This window comes from Hordeum vulgare, chromosome 1H, assembly GCF_904849725.1.
Source record: "Hordeum vulgare subsp. vulgare chromosome 1H, MorexV3_pseudomolecules_assembly, whole genome shotgun sequence".
Lineage (NCBI taxonomy): Eukaryota > Viridiplantae > Streptophyta > Magnoliopsida > Poales > Poaceae > Hordeum > Hordeum vulgare.
This window is the reverse complement of record NC_058518.1, coordinates 508,467,627-508,490,380: the sequence shown is the minus strand read 5'-3', so window position 1 is coordinate 508,490,380 and position 22,754 is coordinate 508,467,627.

The window sequence follows — 22,754 nt, the reverse complement described above, 5'->3', positions numbered from 1 at the left end:
TATGTTCTTCTACCTTCGGCGAACTCGAAGCTTCTTCCTCCGGCGAACTTGAAGCCAACATGATGCTTTTCTGGTCCAACTACTCCAGGATTTGATCGATTTTCTGGTCCAACTACACAACCTGATGGAGACGCCGGCCGAGGATCCTCAGCGAAGTCCAACCCTGGTCGAGCAATCCATTGTTTTGTGTTGGAGAAGGACATCGTCACGAATTCAATCCAAGTCAGACATGGCAACAGTAGAAGGCTCTGCCAGTGGCAAACATGTCACAGCGGCGTGCTCTCAGCCGGCACTGGTGGACGGCGTACTCACCCTGCCTCCTCAATGCATGTTCTCCCTCCACCAGCAGCGCTTGCGGTCGATGCTAATTTCAAGAACCTTTTTAGATAAGAAAATGATTACTGAACTTCATTGCAAAAAGTTACCCCCAAATAAAGCACTGGCACCAGAGAATAAGATCATAGGAGGGACCTGCACAAATAAATTATCACCTCCAATTAAATGAAAATGTAACAACATTGTGAGCTTAACAGTTACAGATGTTAGATGTGTATAGTCCCTTTTCGGTTTACACATGAGCGCGTCCATCCGATGGCTGCAACACTGCTTCCGAATGTGCGCTTGATATTCTTTCCATATCAAATAATATGGTCACTTAGGAAAGTAAGCAGTCCTTGGAGAAGTAACTTAACTTCTACGGACCTCCATATGATGACAACTCAAGGTTAGTTATTGAAAGGGGAACATGACGCAGAGATTAAAAAAATTCAGGTTTGCCTACACCATTTGTATTAGCACTTCCAACAGAGATGAAGTTCAAAAGGGGGCAATTTTGGTGCACGTGCCTAGAACACTGAATGTACTCCTACTTCTCTATCTCAATTTTTGTACTGCTACTTCCACTTGCTGGTTTTCAGAAAAATGAAAACCAATTTATGAGCTGAGCAAGGCAGTCAGTGAGCTCCAGCCACGAATACGCCACAAATCAAATCCCAAACCAAACCATGACTTGGAGACAACACCCAACGAAATGGGGATATGGCCGGCCAAGTCAATGAAGAAACCCAGCATGACCCCGTACTACGGTCTGCTGAAGCGATCAAACGGGCAGTTAAAACGCAGGGAAAATTAGGGATTTCAAGAGCGTGGGCGACGAACTTACAGCGCGGTCAGGGATTCGGAATCGCACGCCCAGCAGAAAACCTCCAATCATCATCGCGTGGAGACACGGCCGGCCATTAGCGGCAGGAATGGAAGAGGCAGGCACAGGAGAGAGCGAGAGCCGAGAGGCAAGCAAAAAAGCAAAGCTAAGCCCTGTTCCGTTGAAAAAAAAGAGGGAAGGGATAGGCGAATCACCAGCGAGGATAGGGATAGGGGAATCCTCCCGTCAGCCGCCGCACCACGTACACCCAACCGCCACAGCGCGCCGCCCCGGCCGGGCGGTTCCGCACTTCGCCGCCTCGCCGCATGCACTGCCAAGTGCTGCCGCCGCCGCACTTCGCCGCCCCGCGCGCCTGCGCCTCCAGCCTCGCCGCCCCGCCGCATGTTGCGCTGCGCCCCGCTGCCAGATCCGGCCGCCCCTCGGCCTCGCCTCCACCTCTGACCACCGTCGCGACGCTCGCCGGCGTCGGAGCCGCCGTCGACGGACCGGCCTCCTCCTCAGCCAGATCGTATCCACCCAATCCCTGGACCGGTGGAGGACACAGGGGTTTTTTGAAAGACGAAACGTTTTTTTCCACTTATTGAAGGACCGCGGGTTGATTTTGAAAAAACAGGGGGGCGTTTTTGCAAAACTGCCACGACAGACGACAGAAGGCATCGATGCTTTATTATTAGGGAGAGAATTGTTTTTCCTCCTTTTGGGATGTCTTATTCATTTTGGACTGTTTCAAAAAAATTAAAAAAATGAATAATAAAATTAAAAATTGAATAATAAAATACAAGTTTTAAGTATTTTGAAATTGTAATTTGATTTTTTTTCCTTCAAGTATTTATTAAATGATGTTTAAGAAAAATATTAACTCTTTTCAAGTCAATTCCTTTTTATTTATTAGTTATGTTAAAAACTTAAAATAACAGTTTTAAGTAACTTTCCAAATTATAGTTTGAAATATTTTTTCCTCCAAATCTGGTATGGATGTCTTTCATGGGCATGTCCACCTACTGGTAAAATTTTGGGTCATTTCAAGAATGGCAACGTCGCGTGCTTGGGTAGGCCAAAATGCTTCGTGTGAGAGCTTGTTGTTTATAGACACCATAAACACACCATGCCAAGTTGTTTTGATGTTCGATAAATTTTGCATTTTCTGGAATTTTATGGGCTAAAAAAGATTGATAAACGACCGGACATGCCGCAACTTGCATATGGTGTCGGAAATCATTCAAACCTTACATGTTTGCCTACCATGAGCATGCCCACCTTCTTGGAAAACTTGGGATCATTTTTAAGGATGTCAAAAATAAACCATGTTGAATGAATGGTGTGCCGGTAGGCTAGAAGGCTCCGTCTAAGAGCACGTTGTTTCTCAACTCGCCGCGCCATGTTGGGGGGGGGGGGGAGGTGTTGACAATTTCTTTTATTTTCTAGAGTTTTCTAAGTGAAAATAGGACGATAAATGGTCGGTTGTTTCGCAACATGCATACTTTGTCGGGAGTCATTCAAACCTGGTATGGATGCCTACTATGGACATTTCCACATGGTAAAAAAGTTGGGATCATTTCGGATAGGCTAGAAGGCTCCATTCGGGAGCGCAAACTTTTCTCGACATCCGCCAAATGGAATCAATTTTTTTCATGGCCTTGTATGACCAATTCAAGGGACTATGCCAAGTTGCTTGGCTTTCTTTCTGAAGTTTTATGGACAAAAAGACTAATATATATCCGAAAGTGTCGCAACTTGTATAGGGTATCGGAAGTCGTTCAAACATGGCATGGATTCCTACCATGGGCATGCCAACTAGCTGGCGAAAGTTGGAGTAGTTTTAAAAATGTCCAATAAAACACTATGTTCAACATAAGGTGTCCGTGTTGGGGAACGTCGCATGGGAAACAAAAAATTTCCTACGCACACGAAGACCTATCATGGTGATGTTCATCTATGAGAGGGGATATTCGATCTACGTACCCTTGTACACCGCACAGCAGAAGCGTTAGTGAACGCGGTTGATGTAGTGGAACGTCCTCACGTCCCTCGATCCGCCCCGCGAATCGTCCCGCGATCAGTCCCACGATCTAGTGCCGAACGGACGGCACCTCCGCGTTCAGCACACGTACAGCTCGACGATGATCTCGGCCTTCTTGATCCAGCAAGAGAGACGGAGAGATAGATGAGTTCTCCGGCAGCGTGACGGCGCTCCGGAGGTTGGTGGTGATCTTATCTCAGCAGGGCTCCGCCCGAGCTCCGCAGAAACGCGATCTAGAGGTAAAACCGTGGAGATATGTGGTCGGGCTGCCGTGGCAAAGTTGTCTCAAATCAGCCTTAAAACCCCACTATATATAGGAGGGAGGGAGGGGAGGAGGCAGCCTCAAAACCAAAAGGTTTGGCCGAAATTGGAGGTGCAGGAGTCCTACTCCAATCCTACTTGGAGTAGGATTCCACCTTCCCACTTGGAAACTCTTTCCACCTTGTGTTTTTTCCTTCTCAAACCTTATGGGCCTTAGTGGGAACTTATTCCAGCCCACTAGGGGCTGGTTTATCTCTTCCCATAGCCCATGAGACCTTTTGGGGCGTGACACCCCTCCTGATGGTCCCCGTCACCCCTCCCGGCACTCCCAGTACACTACCGATGAGCCCGAAACTTTCCCGGTAATGCACGAAAACCTTCCGGTAACCAAATAAGGTCATCCTATATATCAATCTTCGTTTCCGGACCATTCCGGAAACCCTCGTGACGTCCGTGATCTCATCCGGGACTCCGAACAATATTCGGTAACCAATCATATAACTCAAATACACATAAAACATCGTCGAACCTTAAGTGTGCAGACCCTGCGGGTTCGAGAACTATGTAGACATGACCCGAGAGACTCCTCGGTCAATATCCAATAGCGGGACCTGGATGCCCATATTGGATCCTACATATTCTACGAAGATCTTATCGTTTGAACCTCAGTGCCAACGATTCATATAATCCCATATGTCATTCCCTTTGTCCTTCGGTATGTTACTTGCCCGAGATTCGATCGTCGGTATCCGCATACCTATTTCAATCTCGTTTACCGGTAAGTCTCTTTACTCGTTCTGTAATACAAGATCCCGCAACTTACACTAAGTCACATTGCTTGAAAGGCTTGTGTGTGATGTTGTATTACCGAGTGGGCCCCGAGATACCTCTCCGTCATACGGAGTGACAAATCCCAGTCTTGATCCATACTAACTCATCGAACACCTTCGGAGATACCTGTAGAGCATCTTTATAGTCACCCAGTTACGTTGCGACGTTTGATACACACAAAGCATTCCTCCGGTGTCAGTGAGTTATATGATCTCATGGTCATAGGAACAAATACTTGACACGCAGAAAACAGTAGCAACAAAATGACACGATCAACATGCTACGTCTATTCGTTTGGGTCTAGTCCATCACATGATTCTCCTAATGATGTGATCCCGTTATCAAGTAACAACACTTGCCTGTGGCCAGGAAACCTTGACCATCTTTGATCAACGAGCTAGTCAACTAGAGGCTTACTAGGGACAGTGTTTTGTCTATGTATCCACACAAGTATTGTGTTTCCAATCAATACAATTATAGCATGGATAATAAACGATTAACATGAACAAAGAAATATAATAATAACTAATTATTATTGCCTCTAGGGCATATTTCCAACAGTCTCCCACTTGCACTAGAGTCAATAATCTAGTTCACATCACCATGTGATTTCAACGAATCCAACACCCATATAGTTCTGGGGTCTGATCACGTCTTGCTCGTGAGAGAGGTTTTAGTCAACGGTTCTGAAACTTTCAGATCCGTGCGTTCTTTACAAATCTTTATGTCATCTTATAGATGCTGCTACTACGTGCTATTCGGAAATGCTCCAAATATCTCCTCTACTATACGAATCCGTTTCACTACTCATAGTTATTCGGATTAGTGTCAAAGCTTGCATCGACGTAACCCTTTACGACGAACTCTTTAACCACCTCCATAATCGAGAAAAATTCCTTAGTCTATTTAGTTACTAAGGATAACTTTGACCGCTGGTCAGTGATTCAATCCTGGATCACTCTGTGTACCTCTTAACAGACTTGCTGCAAGGCACACATCAGGTGAGGTACTCAGCAAGGCATACTTTAGAGTCTACGGCTAAGGCATAGAAGACGACCTTCGTCTATTCTCTTTATTCTGCCGTGGTCGGGTTTTGAGTCTTACTCAAATTCACACCTTACAACGCAACCAAGAACTCCTTCTTTGCTGATCTATTTTGAACTCCTTCAAAAACTTGTCAAGGCATGCATCTTGTTGAAACTTCTATTAAGCGCTTTCGATCTATCTCCATAGATCTTTGATGCTCAACGTTCAAGTAGCGCAATCCAGGTATTCCTTTGAAAAAATCCTTTCAAACAACCTTGTATGCTTTACAGAAATTCTACATTACTTCTGATCCACAATATGTCAACCACATATACTTATCAGAAATTCTATAGTGCTCCCACTCACTTCTTTGGAAATACAAGTTTCTCATAAACCTTGTACAAACCCAAAATTTTTGATCATCTCATCAAAGTGTATATTCCAACTCCGAGATGCTTGCACCAGTCCATTGAAGGATCGCTGGAGCTTGCATACTTGTTAGTATCCTTAGGATCGACAAAACCTCCTGGTTGTATCACATACAATGTTTTCTCAAGGAAACCGTCCAGGGAACAATGTTTTGACATCCTATGTGCAATATTTCATAAATAATGCAGCAACTACTAACATAATTCTAACAGACTTTTAGCATCGCTACAAGTGAGAAAGTCTCATCATAGCCAACTGTTTGATCTTGTCGGAAACATCTTTGCGACAAGTCGAGCTTTTCTTAATAGTGACTTATCACCATCATCGTCTGTCTTCCTTTTAAAGATCCATCTTTACTCAATAGTCTTACTACCATCAAGTAGTTCTTCCAAAGTCTACACTTTGTTTTCATACATGGATCCTCTCTCGGATTTCATGGCTTCCAGCCATTTGTCGGAATCCGGGCCAACCATTGCTTTCTCCATAACTCGTAGGTTCACTGTTGCTCAACAAGATGACCTCCAAGACAGGGTTACCGTACCACTCTGCAGTAGTACGCGACCTTGTCAACCTACGAGGCTTGTAGTAACTTGATCCTATGCTCGATGATCACCATCATCAGCTTTCACTTCAATTGGTGTAGGCGCCACAGGAACAACTTCACGCGCCCTGCTACACACTGGTTGAAGTGATGGTTCAATAACCTCATCAAGTTCTACCACCCTCCCACTCAATTCTTTCGAGAGAAACCTTTCCTCGAGAAAGGATCCGTTTTTAAAAACAAACACTTTGCTTTCGGATCTGAGATAGGAGATGTACCCAACTGTTTTGGATATCCTATGAAGATGCATTTATCCGCTTTGGGTTCGAGCTTATCAGACTGAAACTTTTTCACATAAGTGTCGAAGCCCCAAACTTTCAAGAAATAACAGTTTATATTTCTCTAAACCTCAGTCTATACTGTGTAATCTCAACGGAAATACGCGGTGCCCTATTCAAAGTGAATGCGGTTGTCTCTAATGCATAACCCATAAACGATAGTGGTAATTCGATAAGAGACATCATAGCATGCACCATACCAAATAGTGTGTGTGGCTATGACGTTCAGACACATCATCACACTGTGATGTTCCAGGTGGCATGAACTGCAAAACAATTTCCACATTGTCTTAACTGCGTACCAAAACTTGTAACTCGCATATTCATTTCTATGATCATATCGTGGACAGTTTATCCTCTTGTTACGACAAACTTCACTCCGAAACAGAATTGAACTTTTCAATATTTCAGACTTGTGATTCATTAAGTAAATACTCTTGTATCCACTCAAATCATCATTGAAGTAAGAACATAATGATATCCACTGCGTGCCTCAGCACCCGACTGCATACATCAAAATGTATCACTTCCAACAAGTTACTATCTTGTTTCATCACAATGAAAACAAGGCCTTGCTCATGTGGTATGATTTCATGTCACTAGTGAATCAAAATCAGGTGAGTATAAAGATCCATCATCATGGAGCCTCTTCATGCAATTCATACCAACATGACTCAAGCGGCAGTGCCACAAGTAAGTGGTACTATCATCATTACCTCGTATCTTTTGGCACCAATATCATGAACATGTGTAACACTACGATCGAGATTCAATAAACCATTGAAGGTGATTATTCAAGCAAATAGAGTAACCATTATTCTTTTAAATGAATAATCGTATTGCAATAAACACGATCCAATCATGTTCATACTTAACGCAATCACCAAATAACAATTATTTCGGTTTAACACCAATCCCGATGGTAGAGGGAGCGTGCGACGTTTTGATCATATCAACCTTGAAAATACTTCCAACACCTATCGTCACCTCGCCTTTAGCTAGTCTCCGTTTATTCCGTAGCTTTCATTTCGTGTTACTAATCACTTAGCAACCGAACCGGTATCCAATACCCTCGTGCTACTAGGAGTACTAGTAAAGTACACATCAACATCATGTATATCAAATATACTACTTTCGACTTTGCCAACCTACTTATCTACCAAGCATCTAGGGTAGCTCCGCCTCAGTGACCGTTCCCCTCATAACAGAAGCACTTAGTCTCGGGTTTGGGTTTAGACTTGGGTCTCTTCATTAGTGCAGCAACTGTTTTGCTGTTTCACGAAGTATCCCTTCTAGCCCTTGCCTTTCATGAAACTTAGTGGTTTTACTAACCATCAACTATTGATGCTCCTTCTTGATTTCTACTTTCGCAGTGTCAAACATCGCGAATCGCTCAAGGATCATTGTATCTATCCTTGACATGTTATAGTTCATCACGAAGCTCTCACAGCTTAGTGGCAGTGACTTTGGAGAACCATCACTATCTTATCTGGAAGATCAACTCCCACCTGATTCAAGCGATTGTCGTACTCAGATAATCTGAGCACATGCTCAACGATTGAGCTTTTCTCCTATACTTCATGGACAAAGAATCTTGTCGGAGGTCTCATACCTCTTAACAAGGGCACAAGCATGAAATCACAATTTCATCTCTTTAGAACATCTCTTATGTTCCGTGACGTTCCAAAACGTCTTCGGTGCCTTGCTTCTAAGCCATTAAGTATTTTGCACTGAACTATCGTGTAGTCATCAGAAACGTGTATGTCGGATGTTCACAACATCTACAGACGACGCCCGAGGTGCAGCACACCGAGTGGTGCATTAAGGACATAAGCCTTCTGCGCAGCAACGAGGACAATCCTCGGTTTTACAGACTCAATCTGCAAAGTTTGCTACTATCAACTTTCGACTAAATTTTCTCTAGGAACATATAAAAACAGTAGAGCTATAGCGCAAGCTACATCGTAATTCGAAAGACCATTAGACTATGTTCATGACAATTAGTTCAATTAATCATATTACTTAAGAACTCCCACTCAAAAAGTACATCTCTCTAGTCATTTGAGTGGTACATGATCCAAATCCACTATCTCAAGTCCGATCATCACGTGAGTCGAGAATAGTTTCAGTGGTAAGCATCTCTATGCTAATCATATCAACTATACGATTCATGCTTGACCTTTTGGTCTCATGTGTTCCGAGGCCATGTCTGCACATGCTAGGCTCGCCAACTTAACCCGAGTGTTCCGCGTGTGCAACTGTTTTGCACCCGTTGTATGTGAACGTTGAGTCTATCACACCCGATCATCACGTGGTGTCTCGAAACGAAGAACTGTCGCAACAGTGCACAGTCGGGGAGAACACAATTTCGTCTTGAAATTTTAGTGAGAGATCACCTCATAATGCTACCGTCGTTCTAAGCAAGATAAGGTGCATAAAGGATTAACATCACATGAAATTCATAAGTGACATGATATGGCCATCATCATGTGCTTCTTGATCTCCATCACCAAAGCACCGGCACGATCTTCTTCTCACCGGCGTCACACCATGATCTCCATCATCATGATCTCCATCAACGTGTCGCCATCGGGGTTGTCGTGCTACTCATGCTATTACTACTAAAGCTACGTCCTAGCAATATAGTAAACGCATCTGCAAGCACAAACGTTAGTTTAAAGACAACCCTATGGCTCCTGTCGGTTGCCGTACCATCGACGTGCAAGTCGATATTAACTATTACAACATGATCATCTCATACATCCAATATATCACATCACATCGTTGGCCATATCACATCACAAGCATACCCTGCAAAAACAAGTTAGACGTCCTCTAATTGTTGTTGCATGTTTTACGTGGTGACCATGGGTATCTAGTAGGATCGCATCTTACTTACGCAAACACCACAACGGAGATGTATGAATTGCTATTTAACCACATCCAAGGACCTCCTCGGTCAAATCCGATTCAACTAAAGTTGGAGAAACCGACACTCACCGGTCATCTTTGAGCAACGGAGTTACTCGTAGCGATGAAACCAGTCTCTCGTAAGCGTACGAGTAATGTCGGTCCGAGCCGCTTCGATCCAACAATACTGCGGAATCAAAAAAAGACTAAGGAGGGCAGCAAAACGCACATCACCGCCCACAAAAACTTTTGTGTTCTACTCGAGAAGACATCTACGCATGAACCTAGCTCATGATGCCACTGATGGGGAACGTCGCATGGGAAACAAAAATTTTCCTACGCGCACGAAGACCTATCATGGTGATGTCCATCTACGAGAGGGGATGTGTGATCTACGTACCCTTGTAGACCGTACAGCAGAAGCGTTAGTGAACGCGGTTGATGTAGTGGAACGTCCTCACGTCCCTCGATCCGCCCCGCGAACCGTCCCGCGATCAGTCCCACGATCTAGTGCCGAACGGACGGCACCTCCGCGTTCAGCACACGTACAGCTCGACGATGATCTCGGCCTTCTTGATCCAGCAAGAGAGACGGAGAGGTAGATGAGTTCTCCGGCAGCGTGATGGCGCTCCGGAGGTTGGTGGTGATCTTATCTCAGGAGGGCTCCGCCCGAGCTCCGCAGAAACGCGATCTAGAGGTAAAACTGTGGAGATATGTGGTCGGGCTGCCGTGGCAAAGTTGTCTCAAATCAGCCTTAAAACCCCACTATATATAGGAGGGAGGGATGGGAGGAGGCAGCCTCAAAACCTAAAGGTTTGGCCGAAATTGGAGGTGGAGGAGTCCTACTCCAATCCTACTTGGAGTAGGATTCCACCTTCCCACTTGGAAACTCTTTCCACCTTGTGTTTTTTCCTTCTCAAACCTTATGGGCCTTAGTGGGAACTTATTCCAGCCCACTAGGGGCTGGTTTATCTCTTCCCATAGCCCATGAGACCCCTTGGGGCGTGACACCCCTCCTGATGGTCCCCGGCTCCCCTCCCGGCACTCCCAGTACACTACCGATGAGCCCGAAACTTTTCCGGTAATGCACGAAAACCTTCCGGTAACCAAATAAGGTCATCCTATATATCAATCTTAGTTTCCAGACCATTCCGGAAACCCTCGTGACGTCCGTAATCTCATCCGAGACTCCGAACAACATTCGGTAACCAACCATATAACTCAAATACGCATAAAACATCGTCGAACCTTAAGTGTGCAGACCCTGCGGGTTCGAGAACTATGTAGACATGACCCGAGAGACTCCTCGGTCAATATCCAATAGCGGGACCTGGATGCCCATATTGGATCCTACATATTCTACGAAGATCTTATCGTTTGAACCTCAGTACCAAGGATTCATATAATCCCGTATGTCATTCCCTTTGTCCTTCGGTATGTTACTTGTCCGAGATTCGATCGTCGGTATCCGCATACCTATTTCAATCTCGTTTACCGGTAAGTCTGTTTACTCGTTTTGTAATACAAGATCCCGCAACTTACACTAAGTCACATTGCTTGCAAGGCTTGTGTGTGATGTTGTATTACCGAGTGGGCCCCGAGATACCTCTCCGTCATACGGAGTGATAAATCCCAGTCTTGATCCATACTAACTCATCGAACACCTTCGGAGATACCTGTAGAGCATCTTTATAGTCACCCAGTTACGTTGCGACGTTTGATACACACAAAGCATTCCTCCGGTGTCAGTGAGTTATATGATCTCATGGTCATAGGAACAAATACTTGACACGCAGAAAACAGTAGCAACAAAATGACACGATCAACATGCTACGTCTATTCGTTTGGGTCTAGTCCATCACATGATTCTCCTAATGATGTGATCCCGTTATCAAGTAACAACACTTGTCTGTGGCCAGGAAACCTTGACCATCTTTGATCAACGAGCTAGTCAACTAGAGGCTTACTAGGGATAGTGTTTTGTCTATGTATCCACACAAGTATTGTATTTCCAATCAATACAATTATAGCATGGATAATAAACGATTAACATGAACAAAGAAATATAATAATAACTAATTATTATTGCCTCTAGGGCATATTTCCAACAGTCTGGTAGGCTAGAAGGGTACGTCTGACAGCATACTTGATGTCTACTATGCAACTTTATTCTTGCACATGTTGTTGGACCTTCAAGTGGGGAGTTTTGTAAGACACTAGCAACTTTTCCTCAAGTGGATGACCTAAGGTTTATCAATCCGTGGAAGTTGTAGTATGAAGATGACCTCTCTCAAACAACCCTGCAATCAAATACAAGAAATCTCTTGTGTCCCCAACACACCCAATATAATGGAAAATTTTATAGGTGCACTTGTTCCGTGACGAGATGATGATAAAAGTATAGTATGGATGGTAGATATAGATTTCGTAATCTGAAAATATAAAAACGGCAAGGTAACAAGTGTAAAACAGCGAGAAAAATGGTGTATAAATGCTTGGAAATAAGGCCTACGGTTCATACCTTCACTAGTGCAATTTCTCAGAAATACTTACATAGTAGAATCATATGATCATCCCTCAACATGCGACAAAGAATCACTCCAATGATCATAAGTAGTGGAGAACATAAGATTAAATTGGCGTAGGTAGTAGAACCACCTCAAAGTTATTCTTTCCAATCAATCTTTTGAGCTATTCCTATAAGTGTCACAAACAATCCTAGAGTTCATACTAGAATAACACCCATGATATATATCAATCAACCCTAATGGCACCTAGATACTCCAATGTCACCTTAAGTATACATGGGTAAACTATGCAACATGCATCAAACAGTTTCAAATTTATCATATGCAATCCAACACAAAGAACTTCATTGAGTAACCCAAGATTTCTATCGGAGAACGTAGTATGAAAACATGCAATCAACACCTATGTATAGATCCCCAAGGTCACCCGAATCCGTAAGTTGATGTCATAACATATATTAAGTGAATCAATAGAATACCCCATTTTCAACACGGATATCCACATGCAAGACATACATAAAGTGTTCTCAAATCTAATATTCAATCCAACATAACGAGATCTCAAAGGGAAAGATTCAGTTCATCACAATAAGGTAGTAAGGGAATAACATCATATGATCCAGCTAGATTTTTCTTCTTCTTTGTAATTCTGTTTTTGCAGCAGGAGGAAGGAAGCGTACGTACCATGGACCTGTAGGTCGACAGAGCCTACCGTCTCCCCTTGGGGACGACTGTCACCTGGGTCCGCTGGAGCGCGCCGCCGCCGAGCCTCCGCGCTGCGTGTCGAAGCGTCGCCGCCATGGCTTCTTCTTTTACTTCTACTTCTCCTTCTTGTTTCGATCCCCTCTCATCCTCGGTCTCGCAATCTGCGTCGGTGTTTATCGCACGAATCAGGACTCCGCCAAAACCACGCCCCGATTTTTTGTCTCCCAAACAGATTGTGGATCCAACAAACAAATTAAAATTAGAGAGAGACACAGGGGTACAGATTAATTTTGGTCTCCGGATTATTGTCCACCAACAGGCCCAGCCCACCCCACCCGAATAAAACACATTCCCTCGATTCCTTTTGTTACCCAGGGACTACGATCATTTCCTTCATTACTTAATATTTTATGCAATTTTTTATTTAAATGTTCTAACTGTATATATTTACATCATTTACACACATTACTTAATATTTTATGCAATTTCAAAAATAATCATGCAGTGTACAGCAATTGTCAATGCAATATTTAAATAATGATTGTTTCTTCCCTATCCCAATGCCTTTCACCGCTCCATCATAATTCCCTCCAACCCTACCGTACTCCAGTTTGGTAGTGTCCACCGCATGTCTATGGTTGAGCCCCGGAATTTGACGGCGCACTTGAAAAGCCACCTACAAACGCTTTACACCCAATCATTTCGGATAACGCTTGCATTTCCTGTCTTATTGTGGTTGCTGCCACATAGTTAACCATGCTTATTCCTCAGATACCGTTAGTGTTTCTTCTCCGGGAAAAGATTCCAAAAACTTGGTTACATTAATTAAATGTTCACGCGATTGGCAAAATGTTCAAGACATTTTAAGGACTTTTGTACAATGTAATCTTTTTTGGTATAATAAAAAACTAGCTGAATTCTAAAATAATATACAGGGCTTCAAAAATATATTTTTTATGAAATATACAATGTAAAAATGGCATTCAAAAAATTGGTCATGTGTATTTGAAAAAATGTTCAAACATGTATTTACAAAACTATTTGTACAATATAAAACAATTCTTCACATAACTTTAGAAAATAAATTTTACCATTGGGAAAATGTTTAACGTGTATTCGAAAAATGGTCACCTTGTATTAAAAATTTAAGCACATATAATAAAATATTTATACGTGTGTATATGAAAAGTTTACAATGTGTATGGAAAAGGAATACATGAATTAAAAAAGAAAAATAAAAAAATAAAGAACCAAAGAAAAATAGGAAAATAACCAAAGAAAACCAAATAATGTAAGAAAAAAAAGGAAGAATGAAAAGAAAAGAAAATCAAAATAAATAAAAATATGAAAGAAATTTTGCGATAAAGGCACTTCATGTAAAAGAAAATAGTCACTTTGCCGTTACAGGGCAAGCCCCATATGCGTGGACACAAAGGTGAGTGGTGCATATATCATGCAATAAGCTAGAAGTAGCCCTTCCAGAAAACTTGTGGCAGTTTTCCGCTCTTGTCGTTTTGGTACTCTCGTCGTCCTCGCGACGTAGCGATCATCGTTTTCGTCTCGCTCGCCGCCAGCTGCTCTTGTCTAGATTGCTTGAGCTGGTTAAGGGGCTAAAATTGAAATATTTCCCTTGCATCACACTAATGCACAATTGTCATATGCAAAGAGTGTGTTACCGCCTTTCGGTGACCAGTTTCAAACATTTGCCTTGGTAACACGGCATCGGGCGATGGCGTGTTGAGGAGGGGTCAGGCGGCAACGCGTAGAGTACGGCGATTAGCGTCGTCTCCTCCCAAATGCGCGAGTCACTCAAGGGCTATGAATCGCGTGGCTTGGAAAGGTTTTCGTGGATCGATGGTCGCTAGCCCGGAGAAACCCTATCCACCAAATGGCCTCGCATGGATTTCAGAGGTTTTTGGCCCATGCAGGAATAATCCCATCAAAACCATCCTAATCCCTTTCTACAAAACGAGGTCGAAAGGGGTAATTTCTAACAAGGGCCTTGAGCCACAAGTTCTGGAAAAAATAAATCTTCTAGTTGTTACCTGGCTACATGAGGGCATGGGAATTAGTGATTGCGCACATTGAATGTAACGTGGTTTAGGACTGCTCGTCAACTACCTATAATTGTTGGAGATGTTAACTATGATCAATTATTCCCTTTTGGATATGGGGTGAAAATGTTCAGAAATGATGAAGGTTTAACATAAGGAATCTACTATTTGCCGCATTTTGCGGCAAGTAGTCCAGGCTCCGCACAGGGGAGATCGAGCGATCCTTCTAACTGGGTCGGCCCATTCCAGTGGAACATCTCCATGCAGTTTTGCTGGTTTTGGAAACCTGCTAAAGGTTTCCAGTAGGTTTTTTCTGGTTTTGGAAAACTTCTAAAAGATTTTCTGAAGTGGTTTTTTATTTATTTTTTATTTTTTCTTGTTTTTTCTTTTCTATTTTTTTTCAAAAATGTTCTAGATTTTCAAAAAATATTTTGAAACCATCTAAAGTTTCCAAAACCGGAAAAAAGGATGGCAACCTTCCCAAAACCGGGATCTATGAAAAGCGCTACTGGGCCAGCCCGTTAAAATCCGTCGCCTCGCCTCTCTTGTGTGTTTGTCCGACAACTCGCCGCTACCATTTCTTTTTTTCTCTTATTCTTTATTTTCTTTTGTGTTTATCATTCCCTTTTCCCTAAAACTATTTTGATATTTTTTGAATTTCTGCAAACTAAACAGCTTTTCTATTTCTAAAAAAAATGGAAATATTTCTTAATTTCTTAACAAATTAAAAAGAAAAACAAATTTGCAAACAGGAGAATTTTAAAAACTTAGAATAATATAATTAAGAAAAGAACATTTTTTTAATTTGTAAACAATCTTTAAAGAGGGAAGATGTTTTCAACTTATGTACACTTTCTGATATAGGAATAATTTTTGAGCTTGCGTACATTTTTGGAAAGGCAAACATTCTTTTTTCAAAAATGAAGAACATTTTATAAATTCCCAAACAATTTTGATACATGAAGATTTATAGAATCAGTAAAAATATTTCAATAACTTTTTAATTTGTGAACAAATTTTAAAAAAGATATACATTTTTCGTAAAACATGAGCCTTTTTAAAAAAAATGCGAAAACAAGAAAACATTCTGAAAATTGTGACCGAATTATGAAAAAGGGAATATTTTTTAAACACGAAAATGATAATTTCAGTACATTTTTTGAAAATGCAAACATTATTTCAGTATTAAGAATAATTTCTAAAATTCCTGAACATTTTCAAATCATGAACAGTTAAAGAATTGGCGAACAAAATTTGAACAAGTAGTCAATCTATGAAAAATTATTTAAAAAATGACATTTTTCGTTAAATAGATACATTATTTATAAAAATATGAAGATAAGAACATTTCTTAAAATTGTGACCAATTTATGAAAAAACAAAAAAAATTGAAATTTGTAAAAAAAATTGAAGCGGAAACTTTTTTTAACTTATGTACACTTTTTGAAACACGACCAGTTTTCTTAACTTGGGTACGTTATTTGAGAATATAAAAAAAATTAAAATGGAGAACATTGTTAAAATACCCAAACATTTACAAATCATGAATATTTTTAGAATTTGTTAACAAAATCTGAATAAGTTTTCAGTTTGCAAACAAATTTTGAAAAAAGAGAAACTTTTTTTGTATAACAGCAACATTGTTTATAAAAATGAGAAAACACGAATTATTTTTGAAATTATGACCAATTTATGAAAAAAATGAAGTTTTTTTTGAAAAATCTAGCAGTTTTTTGAATACGAGAACAACTTTTCAAACACGACCATTTTTCTAAAAATGAACATATTTCCAAAGCAAGAACATTTTTTAAAATTCCAGATTATTTTGTAGCACGAACATTCAAATATAAATTGTGAACAACATTTTGAACATGAGAACTATTTTTTAAATTCCAAAAAAATAGGAAATGTCAAACAAAAAATAGGAAAAGGAACAAAGAAAAAAGTGAAGGAAAACATGAGAACGAAAACAAATACATTTATTGATAAATGAGTTTTTTGCAAAATCGCGAACATTTTTCTGAAAATGTTGAACATTTAGAAAAATCTAGAACATGTTTTAAAATTATGACTTTTTAGAAAACTGCAATTATTTGAAATTTAGAACTTTTTTATAAAATCGAGATTTTTTTTAAATTTGAAGAACAATTTTCAAACATGAACTTAGTTTTAAAAATAACCTTAAAAAGGAAACACAAAAAGAAAAATGAAAAAAAAGGTACGAGAAACCGCTTAGAAGGTGACAACCGAAACTGGGTCGGTCCAAGTCTTCTGGGGAGGTGCGGAGCCCCGACTATTTGACGCAGAATGCGTCAAATAGGATTTTCCTGAATTTTGTACTAATTGGAAATAGAGAGATGTTAAAAAAAATTGGAACTAGAGAACAATCAAGGCGTTTGTTAAAGGCCTTTTGCTTGATCCTGGGCACGCAACTCTGATCTGTCTTCAGTGTGATGTGAGTACGAAGGGGAGTTCACTTGGTTCCGGTGGAATGTAACCATGAAATTCCATTCCACATGGTTCGTGAACCAAACACACCTTTAGATCCGGCTTGTCCACATGACGAAGAAATGATAAACCACGAGGTTTTGCATCTTTTCTTGTGTGTGTTTTCTAAGGTAGTGTGCGGTTTTTCATTTTAAATTCTTGAATATTTTTTACACTACATGTGCAGTTGTCTCAACCCCTAATTCAGTTGCATGTGCATTATTGACGAAGAAATTTGCCCCGGCCTCCCCAATCCAGTTGTATGTCCACCCTCGACACATGATTTTCTCTCAACCTCGACCTAGTTACATCTACTCTTGATATGTCTTGTGTTCTGCTCGTTCCTTGTGAAGCAATGAGGTCTGATAGTACTATTTTTAGTGTGTCGTTTTATGTTTTGTGCATTGAGTTTAATTCATAGGTTGTAGCTGTTTTAGGGCCATCTATTTTTTGTTCATTATTTTTGGTTCAACCAGGTAGCTAGAGGAGCGCATGTAACCCCATTTTTTTTTTGCAAAAGGACACCACCCATATTTATGGTTTGGGGTGTTTGACGAACATTGTTCAATTTTGTCAACATTTATTCAAAATTTTGAATAGTTTAAAATTTATATGGGCTCGTAGTTTCGTAGTTGTCCTCGTTGCAAGTCTTTCTCGACTTGCGACTGTTGTTCAAGTTGCAAGCCCACCCTGAATTCACAATTGCACCCTTTATTTTGATTTTCATCCCAATTGCAAGTCAACCCTTAACTCACAATGACTCGTAATTTCGTAGTTGTCCCAACTACAAGTCTACATTCGACTCGCAACTGGGCACCTAGTTGTGTGAGTTGCAAGCCCATCCTCGATTCGCAACTGAAGCCTATGTTTTGTTTTTCATCATAGTTGCAATCCACCTTTGAGTCGCAATTCGGTCCATAGTTCATTTTAGCCCAGTTGCAAGTCGACACTTGACTCGCAACTCGGCTCATAATTTTATATTTATTCTAGTTGCAAGTTCATCATCGACTCACAATTGGACTTGTAGTCGTCCAAGTTGCAAGCCCACCCTTCACTCGCAACTCGATCATGTGTTTTGTTTATCATCCAAGTTACAAGTCCAGCTTTTCACTCACAACTTGCCTCATAGCTTGTTTCGTCCCAATTGCAAGTTGAGCCTCGACTCACAACTGGGCTCGTAGTATCGTAGTTGTCCCAGTTGCAAGTTCAGCAGGGACTCGCAATTGGGCTCATAGTTGTCTGAGTTGCAACCCCATCTTCTACTCGCAACTGGAGCATATGTTTTGTTTTTCATCATAGTTGTAAGTCCACCCTTGATTCATAATTGGTCCCATACTTTATTTTGGCCGAGTTGCAAGTCGATCCTTGACTCACAACTAGGCTCGTAGTTTCGTAGTTATCCGAGTTGCAAGTCCATCCTCAACTCGCAACTCGGCTCGTAGTTTTATAGTTGTATGAGTTGCAAGCCCACCCTCTACTCGCAACCGGAGCATGTGTTTTGTTTTTTATCCCAGTTGCAAGTCCACCTTTTCACTCGCAAATTGACCCATAGCTTGTTTCATTCCAATTGCAAGTCGACCCTTCACTCCCAACTAGGCTCGTAGTTTCTTAGTTGTGCGAGTTGCAAGTTCATCAACGACTCGTAACTGGGCTCGTAGTTATCCGAATTGCAAGCCCACCCTTGACTCGCAACTAGAGCTTGTGCTTTGCTTTTCATCCTAATTGCAAGTCCACCCTCAACTAACAAATGGGCACGAGGTCTTTTTTGTCTCCTTAGTTTGCAAGACCACCCTCGACTTATTACTAGCGCCGACACTTTTTTTGTTCTCCCCTCTTTTTTTGTTCTCCACTCCTAGTTGCAAACCCACCCTGTATTTGCAACCGGGTTTTTTTTGCCACCCTTATTTGTGTGAGTAGGTCATCTTTTTTATTCTGCGCCCCTGTTCGAAGTCCATTACCGTCTTGTAATTGGGCTTCAAAATATTTATGTCATAGTTACAAATTCAAATCAACTTCCAACTAGGGTGAGAGACCAATTTTTATCCGAGGTACAAGTATATCTTCAATATGCAAAATGTGGGTCCCAACCCTCGGAATTACTAGTCCATCTTTTGTTCTTTTTCGACGCTCAAAATTTTGATTTTTTACTTTTTGGTCCCAATCCTTTTTTTCCTGAAATGTCCTAGTTGCAAGCCTATATTCGATCCATATTTTGAAAGATATGCAACCGAGTTGGAGGGACCTAAGTTTTAATGTGTCTTTTTTAAACCACCATTTATATGATTCTTAGTTACCAATCCATTGAGTTAGTTCCCCACCATTTTTCAAAATCTCATAGTTGTATACAAATGAGACATACCTTTTTTTGAGTCATAACATTAATGCTAGTTTGTCCACCAATTAAAAAAAAGAGATTCCAAAAATGATTTGGAATTTTCAAAAAACTTCCGTGTTTTCAAAAATTGTGTTCAACAATTCGAAAAATCTTATGGATTGTAAGAAAATGTATATCACAGAAATTGTTCAAAAATTTCAAAAGATGTTCTCATTTTTAAGCTCTATTTAAATTCGAAAAATAGGGAGTTTTATTGTTTGTTCATAATTTGTAAAAAAAATGAGAAATTTCAAAAACTGCTCATGTAAACTAAACATTATTCGTAATTTCCTAAAAGATGTTCAAAATTTGAAAAATTGTTTGCAACGTTTTAAGTAATGTTCAGTTACACCACTTTCATTAGTTCTTCAAAGTTCTCACTACTTTTTTTGTCATGGTGTGCTGTCTGGTCCAGTAGCTTGTTGCTTTTATGCGTAGACAAGAGGTCAGTGGTTAGAATTCCGCCACTTGCGTCACTGATTTTTCCACGGATTTTGCGTGTGTTTGCTGTCAGTTTCGCATAAATGGGCCGCCCAGTCGGGCGCGTTCTCAGGCGAGGGGCGCTTCTCGCCTGGGTCTTGTGGAAAATCCTATCTGCCGCATTCTGCAGCAGATTGTTGACCTTTCGCACACGAGGTGCGAGCGAGTAACGGGGTTTGGGCCGGCCATTAATGATACCTTTTAGAGGTTTCCAACGGAAATTCCAGAAGATTCCCCGAACCGGGTTTTCCTTTTTTCGTTTTATTTTTTGTTTCTTTTTTTCCTAGTTCTGTTTAAAAAAAATGGAATTTCAAAAAATGTTCTGGAATTTAAAAAATGTTTCGGAATTTGAAAAATGTTCCGGAATTTATAAAATGTTCCGCATTTGGGAATTTGTTCTTGAATTTGAAAAATAATTCTGGAATGTTTATCAAAATGTTTCGGATTTTTAAGAAAAAATGTACCGAAATTTGGAAAAATGTTATGGAATTTTTATCAAGACGTTTCGGATTTTCAAAGAAATGTTTCCGAAATTTGAAGTAATGTTCCGGAATTTGAAAAAATGGTTCGGAATTTGCAAAAATGTTTCAAAATTTAAAATATATTGAAAAACAATTATTGGCTTTTTTCAAACAAGAAAGTAAGCTTGGCCGGCCCAGTTGGGGGCGAGCCGAAGATGGGCTGGCCCTGTAGTAAGAGATTCCTGGGGAGAGAGCTTGTTATTCTGATTTTTTTTCGTTGTGACACAGTAGGAGCGGGGGCGAACGCGCGAGCATGCTAATGGGCCGGCCCATTCGGGGCTTGCTGTATGCGTCGCGACAGAACACGTCAAATAGGACCTCCGGGTCTTGTAAGTGAGTAGAAACAAATAAACATCAAGATAGACAAACAATGCAACAGATTATTTAGTTAGATGTCAACGTGTATAAAAAAAAATACATGTCAACGGGAAGGGCCACATATAGGATGCTATCAGGTTAGATATGCAGAAATTGAACTCTGCCCAGTCCAGCCCAGGCACACTTTGATCGGTGATGTATTAGATGCCGGTATTAATGCAGAATTTCTCAACTTTGCAGCACAAGCAGAGAAGCGAGGGAATGTTCATGCTGTAAGGTAATTCAGTGATAACTGATGGAGCTCACAGTGCAAAGCGTGGGTCGAGCTGTGTTTATGAACATATCACTTGTATTTGCCAGTAGATTGCCTCATGCGCGTCGAGCTTACTCTAAACTGCTGATAAAAGAAATTTAATAGCTGCAAATAAACAGAAAAACAGGCCGAATAAACGGGACTTTTGGGCTATAGTGTCCAGAAGATGCCCACCAATAATTTTTAACCTTTTTTTTATAAAGGACTTTTATTACTTAAAAAGTTTTAAGCATTACACCCGACCTCTGCATAACTATGATGCACACAGCCACAGTCCGAATAATCTAAAAATAAATCAGCAACAGACGTAGTACAATCATGTAGACGTAAGTCATCGTTGCCTAAGGAGGGCCTATCCGGAGATAACGCTCTCATCCATGTGGGATAAAAATATCCCTCGCCACTGTCTTCAGTCGAACAGAAGCCTCCGTAAAAAGGTCACGAAACTCCGTCCGTTGTAACGTGGATCACGAACGGAGAATACCTCTGCATTGAAAGATAACTTGCAAACGAAAGAACTTTTATCATTAAAAACCTTGTTATTTCTACTCAGCCAGAGGACCATATAACGGCAAGCGCTCCTACTTTTAAAGTAGTTCTAAACTTAGTATCAATCCCAAATAACCAGTTGCCAAAAACATTGTCAACTGAAGTTGGTGGATACAAGTTGGAATTCATTTGGATAGCTGACCAAATAGACCGCACGAACTGGCAATCAAAGAACAAGTGTTTTATTGTCTCTTCTTAAGGACAGAATACACACTTCGTGTTGCTATGCCAGTTTCGTTTGATGAGGTTATCTTTACTTAATATGACCCCTCTCCGAAGGTACCATGCAAATATCTTTAGTTTTCGTGGAACCTTCATTCGTCATATTTTTTGTTATTATCGACTGGCACATCAGCCTGTGTCAACGCCCTATACATGGAATTCACCGCGAATTTTCCATTCCCACATAGATTCCAACGGAACTCATCGGTACCTTGTGACAGCTGAACCGATGCCAGACGTCTCAACAAGCCATTCCAAGAATGTAGTCTGGTACCAATTAAGTCCCGTCTGAACGTCACATCTGATGGCGAATCTTGCATAACGGAAGCAAGCGTAGCACCTTTCTGTCGCACAACATTGTACAGTGCCGGATATTGCTCTCGGAGGATGGTATTCCCTAACCACTTGTCCTCCTAGAATTTAATTTCCGAACCATCATTAATCTTAAATACCCCAAAGCGAAAGTAGTGTTTCTTATTCGTCATTAGGCCAACCCAAAAATGTGAGTCACCAGGTTTTCATAGGACCCGTGATAACGATTTTGTGCCAATGTATTTTTGTTTAAGAAGTGTTTGCCAGACTCATTCCTCCGTAAGTAACTTAAAAAGGCACTTACCCAAGAAGGCTGAGTTCTTGACTTGTAGGTCATGGATCCCCAGTCCTCCCTAGTCCTTTGGTCGGCATA